The 13251-nt window shown below is 32.5% G+C and overlaps 1 long non-coding RNA gene across 1 annotated transcript in view; it reads left to right on the top strand.

Moving 5' to 3' along the window:
• Positions 1 to 13251, top strand: part of LOC136796483 (uncharacterized) — a 263387-nt gene that overhangs the window by 82327 nt on the left and 167809 nt on the right. The window contains exon 2 of the long non-coding RNA XR_010844195.1: positions 4567 to 4628. This is a non-coding gene — a long non-coding RNA (uncharacterized lncRNA). The remainder of the gene's footprint in view (positions 1 to 4566; positions 4629 to 13251) is intronic.

Below are 13251 nucleotides of genomic sequence, written 5' to 3'. Positions count from 1 at the left end.
GGATTGTGATTAAAACTAAATTTTATTTGTAAAATTATAAGCAAATTTATATGAATTATCATATACGAACTTTGAACGAATATGTAGAATATAAATTATTTGAACTATTTACTGTTATAGCCAGCGTATGAAAAGAAAATATTAATGGGTACTTGTAGATATGTATGAATGTATCTTTGCAGATATGGTTTATTTGTTGCATCAATGCAGTATTAATACAGTGTTAGAGTTACACCCGTATACAATACGTGTGTTACTACTTAATGGTTGAAACTTCAACTTAGTTCCCCAGTCAGTCGATCGTCACTTTCAGCAATGCACAAATAATTGACGTGCGCTCCATTGTCTTCTTTTTTTACTCTCAGTAGTGGGACATAGAGGCACTGTCGAATTTAGGTAATCCGATTTTTACATATATTTTGAATTTATATAAAGTCGGGGTTGGGGGTCTCATTTTCTGAGCCCCCCTTGCCACGAACACCGGAAGACCCCGAAGACGCCGCGACTGCAATGCCGCCCCAAATGTTTACACATCTAAGTTTTAAAAATAATAATATTGATTGTTTAATATATTCATCTAGCTATTGTCTGGTAACTTTGGTTAGTTTATTTTTTGAACCCCCACTTCCACCAAATTTATAATATGATTTATCTGTATTTTCGGATATTTATATATTTTAACAAATAAGGCATATACTAAAATAAGAAGATGATTTAAACGAAAATGATTTTTTAAAATTTATTTCGAAAGGATATAGTTGACCGTCTGAAGTAGATTATAGGAAGATAGTCCGGGTAGCGATGAATGAAAAGTACAAAATAGTAGACTGGTTAACATTAAATAGTTTTTCTAATATTTTTTAAGCTTTATTGAACACCACACGGACTATCTTCCTACAAATTAATTAAATTGATTTAACGGAAAACACTTTCATGGTTTCCACTAGACAAATAGAAAACACTTTGAACGAGGGACGTCCAAGCATCGATATCAGTACAATAATAAGAGAAATAGAGCTGTTTTTACAAAGTTGGATATCAATGTTTACTGTCTTAACAAACATTCTACCAAACATAAAGCACACAACATAACTGACATCAATTGATTTCCTGATAATATTATCTATACTTATTACATCCCGTTATTATAAAAAAAAATATATTTTATCATACATTCATTTCTCCAGAATACCTATACAATATTCTGAGCTCATTCCTCAGTGGTAGAACATTTTCAGTCAGAATTAATAACAAAAATTCAACCCTTAGACAAATCAATGCTGGTACTCCACAAGGTTCAGTCCTTTTTCTTATTTTGTTCAACTTTTACCTTCACGACTTTGTCCAATCCACACACACACCTCCATAGCTATGTTCGCTGACGATACAGCTGTGTTCTCTCAACATGATGACATAATAATAGCTAGAAACACTTTGCAAAGTCACCTTAATGATTTAGAACAATATTTCACTAAATGGATGATTAGCTTGAACATTGCAAAATGCAACTCAAAAGTTTTTACTCTTCGACGCCCACCAGATCCACCCTATCTAATCCTAAAAGGTAAAAATGTGAAATGGAATCCTGCCAGTGAAACAGTAAGATACCTGGGAATTCACCTAGATCGCCGCCTTACCTGGAATCACCATATCAACATCAAACTAACTCAAACTTATGCAAGGTTAGCAATGCTATATGCTATCCAAAACAGAAATTCCAAACTAAAACCAGAAACAATCGTTGTTATACTTAAAACAATCCTCAGGCCACTGCTGATGTACGGCTGTGAAGTCTGGGGAGCGGCATCCTTCACGAAAAGGAAAAAACTACAATCTTTTAAAAATAAAGTCCTAAGAATCGCAGTTAATGCTCCTTGGTTCATAAGAAATAGCCAATTGGATCGCAAATTACAAAAAACGGTTCATGAAGTTCCACTCCCAGTTGCCGACAGTTAAAGGAGCAGTGACCTACAACCTGGGAAACTCAACCTCAACCCGAAGACTGAAGCCCAGACTGCTGCAAGACATTCTTTTATAAATTTTTAATAAATATAAAATTAATTCATAGTCACACTACTTCTATTTACTTATTACTATTTTTTTTTCATTTTATTATTTTTTCTCTCTCTTTTCTTCTCTCTTCCCTTTTTCAAATTAACTTGTTTCTTTATACTATTAGAGGACAATTGTTTGTTTTATTTAAGTATACCAATATCATTATTTTTTGTTATTGATTTTACTTTCCTCTTTTATTAAGAAGCATAATTCTTATCAATTTATTTTATTATTATTATTTTTTTTCTTTTAATAAGAACATTTTATATAGTTAGGGGTGTCATTTGTATGACTATACCCCCTCATAATCAACTGTTAAAAAATATATATAATATAAGTTATATCAACCATGTAAGGCTCACCAGGCCGATCTGGTATAAAAATAAAAAATAAATAAATAAATACATTCATTTAGATTTGAAATAGATTAGTAATAATTATTCATAACTAGAGAACAACCAAATAGGAAAAAAGCAAGGTGTTATGCGTTAAGCACGTAGGTTTCTAGGCTAAACAGGAAGTTCCATACCATAATCATTGAATATACAAATAGATGCTTGCATAATTGAATATAAAATTCGATAATAATATAAAAAAGTGTGAAATAATATTAGTAAATATTTATTTATTGATATATTGTAAAATAATGGGCCCTACATACTAAGTAGATTTAATAAACGTCGGTTAAAAAAAAATTGGAGTTATATTAATAAACCAATTTTGGAATGTATATTCACTTATGCACATCGATACATTCTTGGATCAGGAGATGTTCAATTCTTTTAGTTCAGTATAAATAGGTTGCTAGAATTGGTATTGGCCGCTGTAGGATCCGGAAAAACATACAGGGTGTCCTCATAAATGAGTGGTCATATTGTGGGAATAGATAATCTACCTTAAGAGGAACAAAAAGGTCCATACATTACTCATTGCCCGAATCGCGATGGTATGGGATAATATTAAGCATTAAACAGTTATTCGTGGTGATTCCCCAGAAAATCTCAAATAAATCTGCAATGAATAAAGCTCCCTTAAAAAACACGTAAGAGGTACTACATTTAAGATGAGAAAATTTCCTATGAATGTAATACTTTAGATCAGAACGGGAGATGAATTAGAATATGTAGAAGGGAGGGTGGAAGGCATTTTGAGCAGTTGCTATAAATAAAATTAATAACTATCGTAACGAAATTAGAAAAATAATTAATTGTATTTATTTAGATGAAAACCAAGACAATTTATAATTACATATCATTCTGTTTTTTTAATATTTGATTCCTGGCATCCTTAATTGGTCAGTGAAGGTAGGCTTGTTTTGGACCATATAAATGAAGTTTTTTATTTTTTTTTTAAGATTCGGAATATTTAAACCCTAGCCAATAAAGAGCAATAACGTCTTCAAATGTCCAATTGTTTTAAAAAATATTAAACTTAGTGATAAAACAAACTTTTTTTTGGCACGTCCTTCCCATTAAATTTGGAAAATAATTTCAGAAGGGAATTTTCTCATCTTTAATTTGGTACCTCTTAGATTTTTCTAAGTGAATTTAAAGTAAATTTATTAGAATTTTTTCATCCCTTACTATTGAGAATCGTACTACCGATCATATGAACTTTTTTTGTTCCTTTTAAGGTATAGGATCTGCTTTTGGAATATGACTACTCATTTATGGGACAAAATACTGTACTTTGAACTATTTTATCGATTAATGTTCCTATAGTTTTGGTGTCAGCTGAAAGGTTTTAAAAGGCAAATGCACTATAAAGGTAAATCATAATACACTTTTAATCAACCTAATTTTCAAATCATTTCCGAGGGATACTCCCTCTAGAAATTATATTCTGAATTCATGTTATTTATATTTCATTTAGTTATACTATAAATATGTATAAAATGAAAAGAGCGATGTAACAATCATCATGTGAGTGTCCGATGTATCAATCACACTTTGAGACATCTGTCTACTTGTTTATATCAGCGACAATCTATTCATCAGGCAGACAAATTTCATTGAACTAGGACTTAGACGGAAGGATGAAAGAGAGGTCTTGACTTCTTGATACAAGAAGCTCATTTAAAAAAAAAAATGTCTTTTCTTTTTTCCTATTCCTCAAAACTGAAAATCAGTCAGAAATTAAATAGATACAGATCCTAACCCACACAGCAATTCTCTTATATAGTGTTTAACAGATAAGATGTATTTACAAAAATTAAAGTATCTCCAATTGAAAATTCTGAAACAAATAGGAGACCTCTTTAGTTTCTATGCAAATAACAAAAATCTACGTGACGATTTATTTTGTCTTCCATTAATCAGTAAATAAGAACAGTTATCAAAGTTCTCATATCAAGTTGAAATTAATTGATATTTGTATGGAAACTGATATGAACTTAGATTCTGGAAGAGTGGACTAAAATTTTAAAATTTTCTAGACTGGCGTACAGTTTTTGTACCAACTTTTTTTTTTTTTAACATATTTCTTAGTGCTAAACAAATATTTTGTTTTTAGGTATTGATTTTTGACTCAGTTCGTATGCTCGTTGCAGAGATTTACTCCAAGACGAATATTTGGTGAGTAATTTTCTAATTTCATTCTTTTATTTATTAGAGTGCTACCAATGGGTAGTTTCTCTACACACCTGTAACACTCCAATTTAACTTAGATCAGATTTACTAAATGGATAATAATGTACAGTTGTAAAATGCAATAAATAATTATTTAAAAAAAATCTTTTATTTATCCTATGCACTCAGAACTCTAATGTCATCTTTTTGAATCGAAAATGGCTTGATTCTTTCTGCAACTATCAAACCGTTGCATTGTACTTATCAAAATACACATAACCTATATTTTTCTTTGTATTTCATTAAATTTTCCATTAAACTATTGTATTTATGTTGCTTACCTTTAACTAAAATTTTACAACGAAAATCAAATTAAATACTAAATGTTTTCTTGCTCTTACTTTATAATTTTTGATTTTAAATAGACGCGTAACCCCATTTGAATTTTTCTCTGCATTTTTCACCACAGTTACAATGTTATGATACAGGCATGTACAGAAATTACCCATTTGTAGCACTTCTACATTAGAGGGTTTTCAGGTCATCTTCTTTTCTGGTGCCTCGGAGGATTGTCAGGAGTGGGTTTAATGTGGGTTTTGGGTGGTTAAGGAGTTTGTAATAAAAGGATTGTATCTGGTTCGGCCTAGATCAGTTACATATAGAACATTAAGGTCTTTATGGATGATTTTATTAGTGACAAATTAAAGAGCATTAAGGATTTTACGAAGGATTTTTTATTGCAAGGATTGGATACGAGAAAAGTCAGAAGGTTTAGTGGAGCCCCAAAGCTCAGCTACATGTCCAAATAGGCCTTATGAAACACATGTAAATCAGTCTTTTCGAATGGATTGAAAGTTAAGACTGTTTTTCTAGTAAGCAATAGTTCGGCGTTCGATTTTCAGTGGATTGGTTTGGCCGGGGAAAGAGGAATATTATTATAGGATATTGTAGGGCAGTCGGTTGGTTAACGACAGAGGGTATGGGAATTTGATGGGATTTGTTGAGATTTATTTTATAAAAATATTTAAAGTTAAGTTTGCATAGCAACAAGCACTTTTATCAATTAGAACTTAGGACAAAAGAACTTTTAATAAACGTTGCGTTAATATAAGTTTCTGTCAAAACTGTTTTATAAAGTTGTAATAAAAGAAGTCTAAATCTAAGATCTATTAGAGTTCTACTACTGGGTAGCTTCTCTACATCCTGTATCATATCATATGTCATTATGATCAAATTTACTGGTTGTATTTTTTTGATACAGTTGTAAATATCAACAAATAAATAAAAAAAAAAAAAAAAAAAAGATCTATTAAATCATTCTTGATATTTAAATTTATATGTACACCATCAGGTTATCTATATTTTATTTATTTGAATTAATAAATATTATGATTTCGAAATAATAGGATAGAAGAAGAAAAAGTCTATACTCATATATTAAAAAAAAATCTCTTCTACTCATCCTGCCATTAAAATAATATTACCGAAACAAAGAATGTCTAATTAGTTGTCTCAAGCAGAGACAGACGTGACTTAATTCCTCTCTCTTCCCACTAACTCGTTTGTTTATGGCGCTTTAAACGAAATTTGTATGAAAGAGGGGAAAAAGTGGCGTTGGAAATAAAGAGGTGCTAAAGAGGGGAGCACTCGAGATCCGAGTATATCATACTGCCTTGGAACCACTCGACGTGCAAATTGTTCCGCGCTCCAATTTATAGTCTGCTTTTAGGATCGGTCAGGAGATTTACAGCGCTGAGAGGGTCCCTCCGACTGTCGGCACCCTTTTTTGTCATCGCGTCTAGGGCGATCTTTTTTGTTTTTTGCCTCTTCTAGGGAAACTGTCTATAATAGGTGTGAGTGCTGGGAGTCTGTTTGCTAACCACTCATCGTGTCCGCTTTACCTTCGTTGAAGCTGTACAAAGACTGTTTCCTACTGAACTCCAAGAAATTATTGGGAACTGATACAAAGGATGACCTAAATGATCGGTAGGACTGCAAGGATCGCCATCAGCAGTGGTTTTGTGAGGATACACTTATGGGAAACCTTTGCCTAGTCCTTTTTCGGAAAATATAAATATATTCATAAATCTCGAGGAAAAATTGACACTTTAGAAAAATGAACAGTTTGTAAGCATATATAAATCAAAATAAACCTGATACATAATATACATAACTTAAAATAAAATGTACAACCCATGAAGAGTCAGTGGTGCAGCCCTTAGTAGGGAAATACTGTTGTACAAGGAAGTTATTTGGAAAGACGCTCGAGGCTGGATGGATCACAGAAGGCTATCGAACCGACAGAGTTGACCCACGGCAACAGTAAAAAAATAAATTATCTATCGCAGCTAGATTCTAACCCGGGTCCTTAGAGTTCATCGGTAAGGCGATGTGCTACTACTTTCAAGGCTCCGAATCAAGCAATGGCAGATAATTATTTTCTGTTTCACTGTGCCTTACCATTGAGCTACGTCGCTCCCCCTCGTAAGCATTCATATCTCCCCTCTAAATTTCTTATAAACCTTTTCTTTAATACAGTATTTAGGCTGTTTAGGATAGGAATTCAATACAAAATTATTATCTGGTAATAATCACATACGGAAAGGGAGGCCACCTCCATCTATGGGCACACCTGTACCGCTAGCAACCCAGGAACTCAATAAAATGAGCTGAATGAATGAAAAAGTGAGACAGCAACATTGCTGCGCTCATATAATTTTATTACTTTATGTTAGAACTATTTCAGAATGAGTGAGTAAATTGAACCCTAGATGGGAAAGAGGGTAGAGGATAAAGGACCAAGAGAAAATAAAATAAAATCATCAATACACTCTACATACCACTTATATACTATGTACCCTTCGTTACAAACCATTACTAATTACATATTGTTACTTGTTTGGCAATAATCCTTATATTTACTTTTTTATTTTGTCTGTATTATCAAAAATTAGAGGTTTCATGTCTATTTTAATGCCTAATTTATTTTGTTGGAGTGGGAAGTTCATCGGTAAGGCGATGTGCTACTACTTTCAAGGCTCCGAATCAAGCAATGGCAGATAATTATTTTCTGTTTCACTGTAGCCGCGAGTCAGTTCTGTGCGTTCGTGAGCCCTCCGCGGTTCCACCTAGCCTAATATATTAATTACGTAAAATTTTGCCGGTAGAGTGTGATTCTGACCAAATCACCTCCGTGCACAACCATTGGTCTAGTAGCAACCATTGGTCTAGTAGCAATACTTTCTTACAAAGTACTGCACTCCCATCAGTCCATGTAACGAACATGGTTATACATTTATTTTTATTATCATTTTAATTTAATCTTATTGTTCACAACAATTATTTTACCCGTAATATCACTTAACATTAATCTGATAATATTTCCAAAGACAGATATTATAAGTATTAAATAGTATTTATTTAACATAAATTAGAGATCTATTAACCGATTTTCCGTGATAAATTTTATAAAAGTGAATAACAAAATATAATTAGTTTTTTTTTTTTAACGATTTGGGTGATTTTGCTCGCGCACTAATAAGCCTACAAAAAATAAAATAAAAATAAAAGATCTTTACATTTTTGAGTAGCTGTGATGTATACTTTTAGACTATACAGTACCCGATCCGTTTCTTATGCAATAAATTAATGCTTAGTCAATGTATTACAAAATATTTTATTTGCCGACGAATTTTAGCTTAGAAATGATATAAAAATACAGTTTAATTTCGGTAATCCGAACTTCCGTTCTCCAGTGTTCCTGTAATCCGAAGTGGCAAAAAAAAAAAAATTATATATCATTTCAATCAATGTCTGAAGTTCGCAACGAGTCCTTCACTTACAATGTCTGAGAGAAGAAGCAGTGAAGAAGTCTTAGCAAAAAAAAAAATTATAATAAATAAAAAAAAAATAATCGACTACTTTGAAAAAGAATACTTTGTAGAAACTTCAAATGGTCAAATTTCTAATAAAATTTGAAAAAAAAAATTCTGAATACACTATTTTTCCGAATAATTTCTATTTTCCGAACTTTTCAGTAATCCGAACACCACCCTGTAGCAATTAGTTGGCATTACTGAAATTACACTGTAGTTGTTTTTTGGTTTTTGTTGACGGATATGACTAAATTGAAAATTTTACTATTGCAGACCCCTCTTTAGATTACGCCACTGTTAGAAAAACAGGTTTAGGGGACTTTTTTCTTCCATTCCAGACATTTTCAAATGGTTTTGAATGATTATAAAAAATAAATGAAGAGTCAGGGGTGTAGTACTTTGGAAGGAAGTACTGTTAATAAATCAAAGGTTGGGCAAGGAGGTGATTTAATAAGAATCACTCTCGACTGCCAGATTTTTCCCTAACTAAGGTTACCACTTGACGATGCTAGATGGACACCGGAGTACTCCAGAACTCACAGGGTTGGATTACGGCTACAGTATCATTATCTGTCACAGCCTGATTTGAATTCGATTCCTTAGAGTTAGTTGCATGGTTCTTTACCACTATGCCGCTCCACTCCTAATGGAAGCAATTAAATCACATTTCCTAACAAAAATGAGAGTTAAATACGATAGATAAAATAGTTACGTCGCCAAGTAACTGTATTGCCAATGATTTTTTTTTTTTTTTTTTTTTTTTCATCGTACAATATGCCGATTTATTTCTTTATGAAGCTTCTTTAACTAAACAATTTTTCATATTATATATATCAGATATTACTTAGGAAAAAAAAGAATGAAAAACAAACAGGTTAATATACGAAAACTTTATTCCATGAGCTAATCTCGGAACGGGATTATAAAATAATTTATAGCCTTCAAAAATATAATAATATAAGGAAGTGATCAGTCAGAATTTTGATATTAGGCTCCCATGCTAACGTTTACTTTATTCGAAACTTTCTTATCCAACAGATTATTAGCTTACTCTGAAATTTAATCGGATGAAATCATAACTTAAACTCCTCGCTTCGTTATTGAATCTCTTACTAGAAATGGTTTAAAGAAAATAAATCTTAACGGTAGCTTTATAGAAGGATTGTTATGGAGTAAGAAGGGATAGCGTATTGCAGTTAACCATTTATCATAAAAAATCTCGATTGTGAAGAAATCAAATCGTACTAATTTATAAAAATGATATTTTGGATTTCAAACAAAAGAGATATTTGAGGGAATTAAGGAGTCTCTAGTAATAATAATAACAACGTTAATATTATAATTACTTATAATATCAATTGTTTGCAATTTCTGAGGCCAAGTACGTTCCTTATGACTAAATAATTAAATAAATGAAAAAAAAAGAATCGTAATATTTTCGCAGAAACGAATACGAAATTTCAAACAAATATCTGTTATTGGAAGGTAACAAATTTAAATACCGTCTGTTTCCTAGCAACAAAAATAACACAACAGACTGTACGTTCACAAAATTCAGAATAGTAAATAACTCATTGGTAGTCAAAATAATGTAAAAATAATTGCAGAATATTTATAATGTAATATTATTTGCATCTAATAATAATTAATAGGAATAATTGATTGTTAACAAAAAAAATAAATAAATAACCATTAGAAAATGGGCAAAAGTTTCACATCTTTCTGAATCATTTTCAAAAGTTTCACATCAAATAATTTTCTCACTAAATTTAAAAACCAATGAATCCTCACCGTTGCACCATTGTGATTCCAATTTCTGAGGTAAGTTCCTTACGACTGGGAGCTCTTGATTGCATGTTTAGAGTTCTAGAAAATAAATTGTGAGACACTTTTGGAATCTTGTAATACAATCATATAATTTGTAACAGGACATGACCCCTGAAGGGACATGTAAAGGAGGGAGAATGTTTTGGTGACAATCGCCATCTCATGCGCCGGTAATGGGTCCTCGGTCTTCTCCTGTTGTCTTGTTCACCGATTCCTGGCTCCGGATTATTGCAATGCAACGGTAGCCTGTTCAGTATTTCTTCCAATGAGCGCTGGCCAGCATAAGAAGATTAATTGGAAGTCGAACCGGTGACGAGGCTATCGAGACATATAACATGAGCCTGAGATGTCAGGTTACGACATATGATACACGATGTCTTTATTTCACATTGAGGAGCACCAAAATGACACCGAACAAATTTACAAACTCGGATGTGTAAATCCAAAATCAATATTAACAATTATGAAACATATAATAATCCCAGATATTTACGAAAATTATCCATATAACAAATTCCTCACAATTGTACATTTACATAAAAGAATCCAAATCCTAGAGCCACCTACTTGCTTCTTTATTTGGAATATATTGATTTAAGAAAAGCATTTGGCTCCTTCTATTATGATCAACTATGTCAGCCACTACAAGGATATGCAATCATAAGTATATTATAACTAATTATGTCAGAAAATATATATGAAAACCATCGTCTTCATAGCCATGGATGGTTATAATAGAACACTAGATATTCGAAGAGAAGTCAAACAGGGTTTCTCACTATCCCGTGGCCATTGTATTCAAATTCTTACAAGTTAAACTGCTCAGTTAGCGATACTGGAAAGGAAGTAATTTAAAATTGATATGAGTTCTCAAATTTGAGTTTTGCGGACGATGTAGTTATTTTCGCCAATTCATTAAATAAGACATATGGTCAGCGAACTTCTTGAGCAGAGCAAATCCGTGGGGTTGAATAATAATATCGGTAAACAAAGAAACCAGGAAATCATTTTGTCGAGAAATATATTTATTTAGGACAGTCCATTTAATTTAATGATGAATTTAATGAAGAGATGAAATAAATAGAAGGATTAACATGGATGGAAAAATACTCATGAATAACACACATTTTTACAAGTCAACTACCTAGATGATTAAAGGCAAAGATATTGGAAACGTTTACATGCAAGTAAATTGTGAGCTGTCTGTTGCTAAGGGAGTTGAGGCGTCTTATCAACCTCGGAACTGTTGGTGCCGGTTCGAAACCGATCTGGGGTGTTGACTTTTATTTCTGTGGTGGTCCCGCGAAACGAAAACTTAATTATACACCTACTACTATTACTATAGGATAGGGAGGTACCCTGCGATAACCTCTGTCCTCCGTATAAGTAAATTATCATCTAGTGTTCAAACAGCATTAAAAATATTTTATTGGATTAAATATGGCTAATTATTATTTTATTTTAAATTAATGTGAATTATTTAATCACTGAAGAAGTAATCTTTGTGAATTCGTTGTTTATAAACCAGACTCGTGTACCTCTCCCTTCCTCTTCCTCCATCGATGGGAGAGACTGTTAGTTCTGTGAAGAATAAAAAAAGAGCTTTTATTGTTATAATATTAACTCCTCAGTTTTCTTCAAATAAAGTGCTCTAATTAAATTAAATTGTAATTACTTGATTTATTTTAGCTCATTTATCGATGTAAGTATTTATTAATTATATCTGTTAATAATTATGCTTCAATGTTGCATTTATTAAACGAGATATACAAAAATACGGTTATAGAGAGTTGACTTTGGAAGCTTTAAACCAAAATAATGTTTCCCAACAAAGTTTTTCCTCAGTGTGAGATAGACTAAGAGGGTCACATTTGTTAGTAAACTGGACATTCTTGGACGGAGACATTCTATATATTCGACTGTGTTTGGAGCTGTGGATTCTTTACATTCCTCCTTCAATCCTTGCCACAATTATGTATGACAGACATTGTTCAAAACTCGGAAAGCTTTTGTTTCACTTCTACCTCAAAAAAATTCTGTATATAAGTTTGTTTACGCACCTAAACATTTTATTTCTTTAATTTATTTTTTTTTATATCGCAGATTGAAAATAACATTTCTTATTTGTTTTACACAAAGTGGAATCGATCTATTTAATTGAATATTGTTAATGTATTATAAATAAGGAACTGTGCGCTGTTCGTTTGCAACAGTGCATTAAACACGGTTTACGGTGCAGGATATTAGATTTTGGACTGCATATCTTACGTTTTTTGTATCCCAATGTCGACTCTCAGGCCTCTCCTGCTATATCGCACAGCGTCTACTGGACTGCGATCTTACGGTATTCTGCCTTCATTACAGGTCACCCAACAGCCTGATTTTTTTTTCATGGTTTTTTGATCTCCAAGCCACTTGAATATCCATCTTCCTACCGTCCTATTTCGCTCCTGCCCATTGTGGGCAAAATCCTAGAAAAACTCTTATTAAAACTATCCAACTATGGCAACTATCCAATCCTTGACTCATATCATGTTATTCCTGACCACCAGCTTGGATTTAGAACATCTCATTCTACCATACAACAGAGTCATCGAGTGGTTGATGTCATATATTCCACATTGGAGCGCGGTATGTACTGCACGGGAGTCTTCCTCGATGTTGAACAAGCTTTTTATCGAGTCTGGCAACCAGGTCTGCTCTATAAACTTCGTCAATTTCTACCCCCAACATATTTCCTTATAATCCGCTCCTACCTCACTGATAGAACCTTTAAAGTAAATCATAACCTAGCCTACTCATCTCTCTTTTCTCAGTCCGCCGGTGTTCCTCAAGGTAGTATCTTAGGTCCCATTCTTTATAAGGTTTATACAGCTGACATCCCAACCCACCCTAACACAGTGCTAACAACATACGCTGATGACACA

Source organism: Halyomorpha halys, unplaced genomic scaffold, assembly GCF_000696795.3.
Source record: "Halyomorpha halys isolate HHAL.00 unplaced genomic scaffold, Hhal_1.1 Scaffold1597.1, whole genome shotgun sequence".
Classification (NCBI taxonomy): Eukaryota; Metazoa; Arthropoda; class Insecta; order Hemiptera; family Pentatomidae; genus Halyomorpha; species Halyomorpha halys.
Note: the sequence above shows the minus strand (reverse complement) of the source record. Positions and strands in the feature narration are given on the sequence as shown.